Source organism: Ovis aries, chromosome 8 (genome assembly GCF_016772045.2).
Source record: "Ovis aries strain OAR_USU_Benz2616 breed Rambouillet chromosome 8, ARS-UI_Ramb_v3.0, whole genome shotgun sequence".
NCBI classification, from domain to species: Eukaryota; Metazoa; Chordata; class Mammalia; order Artiodactyla; family Bovidae; genus Ovis; species Ovis aries.
In genome coordinates this window covers 3,410,797-3,425,055 of record NC_056061.1, presented here as the reverse complement: position 1 = coordinate 3,425,055, position 14,259 = coordinate 3,410,797, and the positions used below count along the sequence as shown (strand labels likewise).

General features: G+C 37.6%; 1 non-coding gene across 1 annotated transcript; it reads right to left on the bottom strand.

Moving 5' to 3' along the window:
- Window positions 1-1,700: 1,700 nt before the first annotated feature.
- On the bottom strand, window positions 1,701-1,773 carry TRNAG-CCC (transfer RNA glycine (anticodon CCC)). Its single transcript has one exon. It is a non-coding gene; the product is annotated as a tRNA-Gly (tRNA).
- Window positions 1,774-14,259: the final 12,486 nt, after the last annotated feature.

The window sequence follows — 14,259 nt, the reverse complement described above, 5'->3', positions numbered from 1 at the left end:
TCACCTGTGTCTCCTGCATTGGCAATCAGATGCTTTAACTATGAGCCACTTGGGAAGCCATATTATAGTAATACCCTCTCAATAATTAGTTTAAAATAATATTTTAAATTTTGACATCTTAAGTAGAAGAACATTTTGAATGAACACCATTGTGTTTCTCAGATTGAACCTGTAATATGGCTAATTTTTAATTTTGAAAAAGTACTGATACTCCTATTTTGCTATCATTAGTGGGAAAAGCTCTTACTTGGAGCTTTTTTCAAATACATTTTGAAATATTTTAATAGACTTATATAATTAGTCAAACTGTTAGAACCATTCTTCTGTAAAGAAAAACCCTTAAACTTATTTTTTCAGTGTACTTTGGAAAGTAATGTTAAAATAAAAGTCAAAAAAACAACAGAATCATTCATTTGGTGTTTATATTACTGCTCTCCTGCTGTAGTTACAGAGCTCCTATAAAGTTTTATTTGCAGGCTGTGAAGACAGAGTGAGGCATAATGAAATTATACTAATGGAAAATCTGTTCAAAACTAAATGTTTAATTACCAGAAAGTCAAAACTGAGTTAGACTATGCCAAGTCAGACACCCGCTATCATCAAGATGAAGAGAATGTGGGAGACGAAACAGTTCTAAACACATTTGTGATTTTATGTTCTTCCTCAAGACACAAAACAAAATGCTCAGTTGAGAAGCAGTGAGACAGCCTGCTAAATTTATAACGATAGACCCTTAGAATAAGCAACAATCATTCTCTTTTTTGTTGTCTAACTGATAACTCAAAATCCCCCCTCAAAAAAAAATCACTTAACTTTATTTATAGTTGCCAAAACTTGAAAACACTTAACATACAGATACCGAATGGATGTGGGACGGCTGAGTGGAACATCCTGCCTAGACTTCTGTATTCCAATGCACGTCAAGTTGCTAAAGAGAGCTTGACTTAACAATTGCAGGAAGGAACTTAGTTCAAGTTCACAGACATATTCTCATTGTCCCACCATCATATATATGTGCTTTTTGACAGATGAATTCTGCTCATCATTTAGAATTCAATATTCTGCCTGTGTCCATTAATGGCTCCTTGCAAATCCTCTAATAAAGATCAAGGCCAACCTCTCCTAACCCCTTGCCATATGCGAAGGGATTAGATCCCACTCAGTATTTTATTACATGTAAAACTATTTTCTTTATAGGTTCTGTAGTGAACAAAAAGAAAAGAAAGAAAAACTTACCTAGCTAACACTTTAATAATATGGAATGATTTTAACATAAAAGATACTTGGAAAAGTAGAAACTTTATACACATTTAACAAAAATAACATTGTCATCATTAACTACATGGGTTTTAAAAGCTTAATCTTCCCAATGGTCCAAAGTCACATTAGCTTCTGGAATATAACCAAGGGTAGTAATCAAGGTTTAATGCTCTATCAAAGAAGCATCAAGGGCCTCAGTTCCTTGATTCCAAGGTCACTAATTAGCGATTTGTTTTTGTTTGTGTTTGGTGGGAATGTTCAAGAGAATAAGCTCAATTTAAAGTTTATGAAGAATTGGAAGACTATTACTCAAAATGATATTTTCTTTTTTTTTTCTTTTTATTTGGCTGCACCAAGTCTTTCAGCACTCAGAATATTCATCCTGTGCAGGATCTTCATTGAGGCATACAGAATCTTTGGTTGTGGAATGTGGGATCTAGTTCCCTGACCAGGGATTGAACCTAGATCCTCTGCATTGGGAGTACAGAGTCTTAGCCACTGGACCACCATGGAAATCCCAAAATGACATTTTCAGTAGTTTTACGTATATATAAAACTACTGAAAATATATAATTGGTGGTGGTGTTTTAGTTGCTGAGCTGTGTCTGACTCTTGCGACCCCATGGACTGTAGCCTGCCAGGCTCCTCTGCCCATGGAATTCTCCAGGCAAGAATCAAGAATACTGGAGTGGGTTGCCATTTCCTCTCCACAGGTTCTTCCTGACTGAGGGATTGAAATTGCCTCTCCTCCACTGGCAGACTGGCAGGCAGATTCTTCACCACCAAACCACCTGGGAAGTCCCAAGTGAATATTCAGTTCAGTTCAGTTCAGTTCAATTGCTCAGTCGTGTCCGACTCTTTGCGACCCAATGAACCGCAGCACGCCAGTCCTCCCTGTCCATCACCAGGAGTTCACTCAAACTCACATCCATCGAGTCGGTGATGCCATCCAGCCATCTCATCCTCAGTCGTCTCCTTCTCCTCCTGACCTCAATCCCTCCAAGCATCAGAGTCTTTTCCAATGAGTCAGCTCTTCGCATGAAGTGGCCAAAGTACTGGAGTTTCAGCTTTAGCATCATTCTTTCCAAACAACACCCATGGCTGATCTCAACACTAAAAAGAAAGGAAGTGTCAAGCCATGAAAAGACATGGGAAAAGAAGTCAGTCTGAAAAGGCTACAAACTGTATGATTACAACAATATGACATTCTAGTAAAGGCAGAACTACAGAGACCATAAGAGATGAGCGGTTGGCAGAGGCTAGAGAGGAAGAAAGGATGGATAGGCAGAATATAGATGATATTTTTTAAGATATTGAAATTATTGTGCATAATACTATAATGATGGATACATGCCATTATACATTTTTCATAATCCATAGAATGTACATCAAGTGACCTTAATAGAAACTATGGATTTGGGATAATCATGATGTGTCAGTATAGTTTCTTTGCTTGTAACAAACTAAGTAAGGGTTAGTCGCTCAGTCATGCCCAACTGTTTGTGACCCTGTGGACTGCAGCCCACCAGGCTCCTCTGTCCATGAGATTTTCCAGGCAAGAGTACTGGATTGGGTTGCTGTTTCCTTCTCCACAGCATCTTCCCAACCTAAGGATTGAACCCAGGTCTCCTGCACTGCAGGCAGATTCTTTAGCGACTGAGCTACAAGGGAAGTCCAGGTACCGCTGTATTAGATGATGATAGTGGAGGAGGCTATACACAGGTGGGGGCCTCCAGGAGCTCTCTCTACTTTCTGCTCAGTTTTGCTGTGAATCTGAAATGGCTCTTAAAAATAAAGTTTGTTTTTAAAAATGTACATTTTAAAATTCTGTCCACTGAAAATGACTAGGAAAATAAAATAAAAGGTCACCTTGGCAATAATAAGCACCCTAGTGCCTGAGTGGTACTACCTAATGTCTTTCCTACTAAAATAAACCAAAGCTCCATAAAGAAATAGGTGGTAAAAGGCTGGCAGAGGAATTATACAAGATGTGCCTGGGACATCTTACAATAGAAAGCAATAAAACTATTCAAACTTCTGTGACCATGTCCACAATACTCAAGAGTCGACTTGAAGAGCCTTTTACTCGGCAAAGGTAGGGTGGCTTGAGTCTCAGAAAGACTAATAGCTGAAGCAGATTGAAATAGACCAAATGAGTTCAGAAGTACATTTTTAAAATGCAGTTAGTCACCTTAGAAGGATGCTGGGAAAGCAATATAATATGGGCAAATATTGCATTAACTAAATAGTTTTCTCCCAAAGGAATTCATGGTTTCAGGATTGGATTTTGTTAAAAATGCCAAAATGTTAACCTCTTCTCCATCAATAAAAAGTCAGGTCTGTTTAAAATAGAAGATATATTCATGTAAACTGAACAGCAAGGAGCATTCTAGGATCCTTGAAATAATTGTAAGCATTTATTTTGAAAACTAAAGGTACATCCAGAGCATCCTGAATAAATATACTAGAACTATGGATTATCATATACCCAACTATGGAAGGATAGAGACTTCCTTGATGGCTCAGTGGTAAAGAATCCGCCTGCAGTTCAGGAGACACAGGAGACTTGTGTTCACTCCCTGGGTCAGGAAGATCCCCGGGAGGAGGCCATGGCTACCCACTCCAGTATTCTTGCCTGGAGAGTCCCATGGACAGAGGAGCCGGGCGGGATACAGTCCATGAGGCTGCAAAGAGCTGGACAAGACTTGGGCACACATGCACACACTTGTATGGAAGGATAACCCTGCTTGTCATAGGAAGGGAAATTTTCCATGATGTTTGATAAACTTGAGATCTACATTTCTGAATATTAGATTTTAACTTTAAGATAGATTACAGAGAATAATAATTAAAATATTAACCATATATTCAAGCCAGATTACTTTGATAGAATCCTGAATAGAACAGTGTTTGATGCAGATTATATTCTTATTACCTATTTATTACATTAAGAAATATATTCAATGGGCACTGAGTTTCAGTTTTGCCAGATGAGACCTGGAGACGGCTGACGGTGACAGCTGCGCAACATGAACGAACTCAGTGCTGCAGAACTGCGCGCTTAAAACCAGTTATGGGAGTAAAGCTTGCATCATGTTCATTTTACCTAAATTGTGGAAAGATTATGGAGACATTAGCAAGAACAAAAAATAATATGGTGCAGAAATCAAACGATCTTGTATTATTTGCTGGACCAAAAGTTTCAAACTTTTTGGCCTACCCAATAAAACTATGTGCAATTTAGAAACAGTCATGAAAACTTTGGTGTTCAATTTAGTGGCATGATGCATAGAAAAACAGATAACACAAAGTTTCATCATGCAGCATTAAAAACCTTACTTATTACATTAGTGACATTCATTAACTCAGGCATCCAGAAAAAATCTGAAGCACAAAAATAGCCTGATAATACTGAAAAAAAAAATTTAACTTAATTGGCTTTTCTCTCTATATTAAATGCTTACATATATTACAAAGGATTTTATGTATTCTATTCATTTTTGCATCTTGTGTATAATTTTATATATTGTATATAATTATATTTTATATATAAATTGTATATAAATTTAATTTTATTTATATATAAATTATATGTGTGTATATATTATATATGTATATATAATTATATATGTGTATATTACATATATACACCTATAATTATATATATTGCATATAATATACATCTATAATTATCTATATGTGTATATATATAAAATTTTATATATGTGGTACACTGTCTTGGAAGACAATTCTCCATGGTCTCTCATGTTTCCGAACAATGGCTGTCTCTGTCAATGACACTCTTTTCAAGAGTGTTTATGATGCTTTCACACTGTGATGCTGAACATGACTCTTGAGAGTGCCTTGGGCAGCAAGGAGATCAAACCAAGCAATCCTAAGGGAAATCAACCCTGAATATTCATTGGAAGGACTGATGCTGAAGCTGAAGCTCCAGTACTTTGGTTACCTGATACGAAAAGCCGATTCATTGGAAAAGACGCTGATGCTGGGAAAGATTGAGGGCAGGAAGAAAAGGGGGCCACAGAGAATGAGGTGGTTGAATGGTGTCACCGACTCAATGGACATGAATTTGAGCAAACTCCAGGAGATAGTAAGGACAGGGAAGGCTGGGTGCTGCAGTCCTTGGAGTTGCAGAGTCTGACATAACTGAGCGACAGACACTTTCATTTTCACTTATTATATCAAGCATCGAGACCTGCGTGTCTCAGTAATTGACCCTGTTTAAGTGATCTCAATAGAAATTAGTACATGTCTGTTTCTCTATGCCTTGATTTCTTTGTAACAACAACCAAAAAAAGGGAGTTACAATTCAAGAGACAAATCACAAGTATATTCTGAAAGCTAACGAGGAAATGCGGCTGACTTCTTTAGATAAAAGGCATTACGGATTGAAATTACTATTTGATTTTGACGCTCCTGCCAAGGGACTGCCTGTGTGTTTCTCTCTAAAGAAAATGCAATTTGTTCCCGGGAGAGAAGCCTCTAACCTGTTCAGCACTCAATGGTACAGGATGAATACCACATCTCTCTAAATTATATTTTCTCTCACTTCTAACAGTGTATAAATTTTGTAAGTCAGTATCTTCACTAGTCTCTCAGCAGTTCTGGATTTAGCAATTCTATTGAGATACTCTCTGTCCTCATTATTTGATTTTCATTGAAATATATTCTTATCATGATTTTACTAATTTGAATTTAATGGGCATATGGAAATTACTTAGCATCCACTAATAAAGTTATTGTTTTTACTTTTCATCAGAACTTTACAAAATACCAGATGCAATAATAAGCTTTGTTTTGTTTTTCATATTTGCAGATTGAGATAAGTGCCATATGGAAGGAAAATGGTAAAATTAACAAAAGCTGAGGCTAAAAAGATAAACTACTGGTGGTTCTCAATTTTGCCTTGAGCTAGACTTGAAAATGAAGCCAAATAACAATCTCCTCTAAAACATAAAATTGTGAAGAAATCACATTCAATAGCTGTCTCCTTGGCTTTGCTTAAAACCATTCTTCTTTTTTTTAACCAAAAATGCTTTCATGCTTAAACTCCTGTTTTGAATGGTTTCTTTTATATCAATGCTAGAATCATTATACAAATCTTTAAAACAAAGATTTATAAGATGTACCCTTCTTGAAATTTGCTGGAAGAAAAAAATCTAGGTTAATTATTTGTTTCATTTTATCAAAAAATTAAATTTTTATTATTCATGGGTTTTTTTTTTTCGTACTATGGTCAGGAATGTACCATTTAATGTACCGTTAAAATAAGTAACTTCCTCAAGGACCTGCTCTTTATCTTTTATCTTTCTAAATCATTTTCATATTCTTATCTAGTTCTATATTACCATATTTCATTATGTTTGAAAAGCACCTTGGAAGCACTTTTCCCCATTAAATATCTCTGCAACAAAAATCGGTCTTACAAAGGGTATCCTGCATATTCCCTGGCTGGTCTCAATATCCATTCTCCATCCGCGGGACTTTTCTCTGGCTTAAGGTCTGGCCAGGGTGTGCTGAGCCCTCTGGGTTTTCTTGTCCTCTGGATACTGGTAGGGTCATGGAGTGGGAAGCTCCAGTAGCAGGCCAGAGGGAAAAAATGTCAGAAAATAAGCTCCCTCAGCTCTGTCTCGAAGACTTTGGTGCAGCAGTAACTGCTCCTCCACCTAAGACTCAGGCTCTTGTCTGGCTCCTAACCTCCCGTAGTAGTTAGCAGTCACAGCGGCTTGTTCCCATAACCCTTCCAAATAAGGGTTGCTGAAGGCTTCCAGTTTTTGCTAGATCCTGCTTGCATTGCGGTCCTTGTTTGTTTCCTTAACCTTCTCACACCGCAGTCAACTGCCCCTTTATTTAACTTTATATATACATATATATAATATATATTAACCTAATATATATATATATATATATATATATATATTTTAACCCTTTTGAGTATGTCATTTCCCTCCTGATGCAATTTTTCCTTCCTGATGGGAAAAATATAATTTTTTTTTTTTTTTTTTTTTTTTTTTTTGTCCAGAAGTGACCTGAAGAAACAGCCATTGAAAGGAAATTCTGGGATTCAGTCACACGTGTCAATGATCACATTAGATGTTGGCTCTAAACTCCTGCCAGTCTCCAGACCCAACAAAATGCCATTACAGAAAACTGGTCAGAGTAGGGCTCATGGAAGTTAGGTAACAGTTGGAGCTTTGGCCTTAGTTCATCTCATAATAGGTCCAGTGGGACTACAGAACTCTCCTATAGTTATTTCCTCAAGCCCAGGATTCATAGTAAAATTAGATCAAGAGGGTCTATGGAATCTCTGATAAACCCTAATGGGGACCCATAATACAAGTCCCTAAGGTCTTAGAATGAGGCTATGTCATATTCTGTCCAAAATTATTCTCTACTTAAAAAGCAGTTTTTGGTGACAACTCTGTTTGATCCCTGAATATTCACTGAAACGACTAACGCTGAAGCTGAAGCTCAAATACTTTGGCCACCTGATGTGAAGAGCCAACCCACTGAAGAAAACCCTGATGCTGGGAAAGATTGATGGCAGAAGGAGAAGAGGGCAACAGAGGATGAGACAGTTGGATGGCATCACAGACTCAATGGACCTGAGTTTGAGCAACCTCTGGGAGATAGTGAAGGACTGGGAAGCTTGGCATGCTGCAGTCCATGGTGTCGCAAAGAGTTGGACATGAGTTAGCAACTGAAAAACAACAGTGGTTGATCATGACGCATCAGATTACTATGCCACCTCAACTCCCATCTGGACCAGGCATTACCAATCCTAAAGTCATAGTATTTAATGCATAGAGTAGTATCCCATTTTAGGACACCTGGCCCCAGCTGCTCCAGTATGCAAAATTAAACTTCATAGTCTTATGGCCAACTGGGGATTTTCCTGGACCAAAGGAAGAAAGATACAGGCCAGGTGTATGGATGGGTCTGCAAGAGAATATGGAACCAGTTGGAAGTGAAGAGTTGCATTACCTTGACTGTTAGGGTAGTCGTGAAATATAGCAATAAAATTATATGCTCCCAGTGGGAAGAACTCTACGTAGGATATTTAGTTATCTATTTTACAGCATGGCAATTATGACCTAAGGTAAGAATCTGTACTCATTCAGAATTCCTAACCCATTGGTCAAGGACTTAAATGAAAGAGTATTTGAAGGTGAATGTGATAGAACAAAGAGCTGACTGTCAAATCATTTTTATAAATACATATTATTACTCAGTAACAACATTTACATGTAATTTAGAGGATAATCAGGAGACACAGGCAGGGATAAAATTTCTTCATGGATTCAACAGGCTAGTTCAAATGTCGTCAGTGCCCAAACTGCTGAATGCAAAAGAACGTGGCTTAGTTTCCACTATGGCATCATGTATCATGGTCAAAACCCACCAGATGCTCTGAGGCATATTGATCACACTGAACATCTTTCTGAATAGAGAGGATCTCAGTTTGTCTTCATGGAAGAAATGCATATCTCATATTCATACCTACCTTTCTATTTACAAAATTTCTGAGAGCATCATCATTTTAAGATTTATACAATTCCTTCATATGCTACACTAATATTATCTCTAACCAAAATATGTATTTTACAGTGAAAAAGATATGCAACGAGCTTTTGACTACTCACTGACCTTTTAAGTGTACCAATATCACAAGTGGCTGGATTGACAGAGTGATAGGATGGCCTATTGAAGTCTCTGTTTTCTGTCATCTAGGGGACAGCAATAGAATATGGAAAGGGCCTTAAGTCAGCAACCAAGATATGACATTATTTGCCCGAAGCCAGAATGCATGGGTTTGGGATTCAAAGGATGAAGGTCAAAATGGCCCATATCACTGAATGAATTATTTACTCCTTCCCTCTCAATCTTGGACTCATTGGATTTGGAGTACTTGTCAACATTTATCTAGAGAGAAATGCTTCCACCACGAAACAGAAGCCTGGGTCCACTAAATTGGAACTGACAGTGTATGTAGAAAACTATTTCTATTGCTGTTATAACAAATCAGCACAAATTTAGTGTCTTAAAACAAAACAAATTAATCATCTGGCAGTTCTAAAAGTTAGAAGTCCAACACGGATCTCATGGTACTAAAATCAAGATGTCAGCAGCGCAGCATGCCTTTGGAAAGGCTCTAAGGGAGAAATCCTGTCCTTGACTTTTAGCATTTCTAGAGGCCTCATAAATCCCTTCACTCATGGTTCCCTCCCTCCATCTTCAAGGCCAACAATGTGAAATCTTTCTAGCCTTTCTTCTGTAGTTCCATCTCTCCCTATCTCACTTTTTCTGCCTCCTCTTCTGCTTTTAAGAATGCTTATGATTACACTGGATTCACATAGATAATCCAGAATAATCTTTCTATTTTAGGGTCAGTTTATTCACAATCTTACTTCCATCTGCAACCTAGTTCCCCTTCACCATGTAACCTAACACATTCCCAGATTCCAGGACATCTTGGAGCATTATTCTACCAATTACAATGTCCCTTGGTTAGTTACAGCTTCTCATGTTGCTAAAACAATTGGTAAAAAATAATACTACTTCATTAGAAATGGAGAGTATCCTTATTGTCAAGGGGAAATTTCACATTAAGGTTTCAGGGTAACTATTTCTGAAGTCTGGAGGATTCACTGGGTCACCTTGTGTGGATAATGGAGAACAACATAACCAATAAATACAGGACTACTGAGGATTTGGATCTTCTGGAAATAAAAGTTTCCATCATCCCATCAGATTAAATAGGCAACCAGTCAAGATGCTAGCAGAGGGTAAGAGAAACACAGAATGAGTCATTAAAGAAAAAAGCTATTTGTCAACATAGCCTTGAGATCAACTATAAAAGAGGGGACTACAGTAGCTATGTTTCATGTAAATTAAATGTTTCCTTTTTTTCTTCCTTGAGAAGGAAATGGCAACCCACTCCAGTATTCTCACCTGGAAAATCCCGCTGATGGAGGAGCCTGGCAGGCTACATACCATGGGGTCACAAAGAGTCAGATATAACTGAATGACTTCACTTCACTTTTTTTCTTCTATGATATCTAAATAACAAAGTTGGTCCTAATATTTTCATTTAAGATTACTGAGATGTTGTTTTGTAATAAGACAGATATGTTTTCCCTTTGTTAGATGAGAATGAAAAATGGGCAAACGGAGTCAATATCCTCCATTTGTTTTCTATAACCACTTTCTACTCTTTTTTAACCTACTCTGAGTTCTGAGCAATGATATCCATAAGCTGTCTCATCCAGGATCTCTTGAGTTTGGCATCTGTTTGAATTCATTCAAGAAACACTAGCAGCAGATAAAAGAGCAGGAGGAATCATGAGACAGAATATTTACTACCTAATTCCTTCCTTACAAGTACAGAGAAGTGGCTGAAGTTCTCTAGCTATGGCCACTGATTCCAATAAACTGCATGTCCAGGGATGGGAATGGATGTCAGCTGCTGTGAGTCCTTTTGTATTTCAGCATCACTTGTTGCTTTTCTTACCCTGCCTACCCCTTTGGAAAGAGTACCATCATTAAACTCTTTTTAGTTACTGAGTATAACATCTGTTCCCTGCCTGAACTCTAATTGAGAAATATGACAAGTACATATTTTTAATGATGCAAGCCAACTCACATCTACTTATCCTTCTATCTATTGCGATTTCTCTCTTTCTTTTTCCATTTACTGACTTTTCTGTTACTCTAGCTCTTGTTCTCTTTTGACTATTTCCAGGTAACACAATAGAAATCATAGGTCACAAGTCTCTTCATTTTGCATAAAATATGTAAAAATAAAGATTAGACTTTACATGTAAGATGTGGAATGCAGTGTTTAAGAAAAGGGCTTTAGATTTATCTATATTAATATATATATATGTATATATATATGAAACCTAATTTTTCATCATGAGGCAAGATTATTTGAATTCAACTGCTGGTCAAGAAGTAATAAATCTACCAGAGGCCATTGCTCCCATTAATTACAAGTAAAACTTCTGGACAAAATACAAAAAGCAACCAAATGAGGATTCTGAAAAATTACCACTAACAGGTAGACTGAGGAAGTCAATGGTGAAGAATAATCTATAATGGGGCTAAATTTAAAAGGCTTTTCCCCTATCTTTTATCTTGATTTTAAGCCAGATAGTCTCACTGCAAAACTGCACAGTGGGGCATGGAGAGCCAAAATCCTGAGAGAAACTTTGCCTTTCTGGCCAGCAGCTTGGGACAGGAAGTCCCTCTGAGCCAGAATGTATAGGACAAAGCACTTCTTTTTTTTTTTTTTTAATTTTTGCACTGTCCCAAAGACAATCTCATTTATAATTATCCAGTGGTGATGGTCGTGGTGGCACAGGCATCAAAACCCTGAGAGAACATCTGGAATAGAGCCTCCTGTCTCTGAACACTGTAGAAGGAATCTCTGTCATTTTTCTCTCTCACTCTTTCCTCTCACTGTTTTCCCTACAGGAACTCTTTTCTCTCAGACAGAACTTTGGGGCAGCAGGAGTGGTGGGATCTCTGAGAAAAGTATCAGTTTCTAGATCAACTCACCAAGAGGATATAGCAATTATAAGTGGGCATGTATACAAAAGCACAGGTTCAAAATACATGAATATAAGTGCACCCCAATGTTCATTGCAGCACTATTTACAAGAGCCAAGACATGAAAGCAACCTAAATGTCCATCGGCAAAGGAACGGACAAAGAAGATGCGGTACACATACACAATGGAATATTAGCCATAAAAGAGTGAAATAATGCCATTTGCAGGAACAGGAATGGACCTAGGTATTGTCATATTGAGTGAAGTAAGTCAGACAGAGAAAGGCATATACCATATGATAAAACTTACATGAGTAATCTTAAAAAAGGATAAACACTTGTCTACTAAACAGAAATAGAGTCACAGATGCAAAAAGTAAACTTATGGTTACCATTAGGCAAGGAGAGGGGAGGAGTGAATTGGAAGATTGGTACTGAAATACACACATTACTATATATAAAATTCCAGTTGCATAGGAACTTGGAATGTTAGGTCTATGAATCAAGGCCAAGTGGAAGTGGTCAAACAGGAGATGGCAAGACTGAATGTTGACATTTTAGGAATCAAAGAACTAAAATGGACTGGAATGGGTGACTTTAACTCAGATGACCATTATATTTACCACTGTGGGCAAGAAACCCTTAGAAGAAATGGAGTAGCCATCATAGTCAACAAGAGTCCAAAATGCAGTACTTAGATCCAATCTCAAAAACGAAGGAGTGATATCTGTTTGTTTCCAAGGCAAACCATTCAATAACACAGTAATCCAAGTCTATGCCCTGACCAGTAATGCTTAAGAAGCTAAAGTTGAACATTTCTATGAAGACCTAAAAGACCTTCTAGAACTAACACCCAAAATAGATGTCCTTTTCATTACAGGGCACTGGAATGCAAAAGCAGGAAGTCAAGAAACACCTGGAGTAACAGGCAAATTTGGTCTTGGAGTACAGAATGAAGCAGAGCAAAGGCTAAAAGAGTTTGCCAAGAGAACACACTGGCCATAGTGTTATGCCCAGAGTCCGAGTCCCCAAAACTGAGAATAAGACGTCCACAGCAGTGCAAAAGCATGAAGGGGTTTTATTTCTAGCTCGAGCTAGGGCTCCCGCCACATCCAACACAGTGGAGTGGAGCAAGGAGCCCCGAGGCCAGATTTACAGCAGTATTTATAGGTTTTAGAACAGAGAGTTGGCAAGGGCTGATTGGCTGCAGGAGCTTCCTAGTATTTACTAATTGGCTAATCTTTATTGGCTGCAGGGGTTTCCTGGTATTTACTAATTGGCTATTGGCTGCAGGGGGATGTCTTTTACATCCTGATAAACTCAAACCAGGTTACAGGGAGTATGCTGATTAGACAAGTCCTGGCATCTGCGGGGATGACCTCACTGGGCAATGACTCAGCCTTTCCCGTGAGTCCTACCTTAGTCCCTGAAGCCTATCATGGCGTTTGTTAGGTCCCAACAATAGTAAACCTGGAACATTCCAGCTTCCTATGCAATAAGAATTTTATATATAGTGATGTGTATATTTTAATCCCAATCTTCCAATTCATTCCTCCCCTCCCCTTGCCTCTTCCAACAACACAAGAGAAGACTACACATGGACATCATCAGATGGCCAATACTGAAATCAGACTGATTATATTTTTTGCAGCCAAAGATGGAAAAGCTCTATACAGCCAGCAAAAACAAGACTGGGAGCTGACTGTGGCTCAGATCGTGAACTCCTTATTGCCAAATTCAGACTTAAATTGAAGAAAATATGTCAATGTATGGCAAAACCAATACAATATTGTAATGTAATTAGCTTCCAATTAAAATAAATAAATGTATATTAAAAATTAATTTAAACATTTTTTAATTAAAAAAATAAAAAATAAAGTAGGGAAAACCACTAGACTATTCAGATTTAACCTAAATCAAATCCCTTATGATTATACAGTGAAAGTGAGAAATAGATTCAAGGGATTAGATTTGATAGACAGAGTGCCTGAAGAACTATGGATGGAGGTTTGTGACATTGTACAGGACACAGGAATCAAGACCATCCCCAAGAAAAAGAACTTCAAAAAAGCAAAATGGCTGTCTGCGGAAGTCTTACAAATAACTGTAAAAAGAAGGGAAGCAAAAAAAAAAAAGAGAAAAGGAAAGATATACCTATTTGAATGCAGGGTTCCAAAGAATAGCAAGGAGAGATAAGAAAGTCTTCCTCAGTGATCAATGCAAAGGAATAGAGGAAAACAATAGAATGAGAAAGACTAGAGATCTCTTCAAGAAAATTAGAGATACCAAGGAAACATCTCATGCAAAGACTGGCACAATAAAGGACACAAATGGTATGGACCTAACAGAAGCAGAAGATATTAACAAGAGGTGGCTAAAATACACAGAAGAACTATGCAAAAAAGATCATGACCCAGATAACCACTA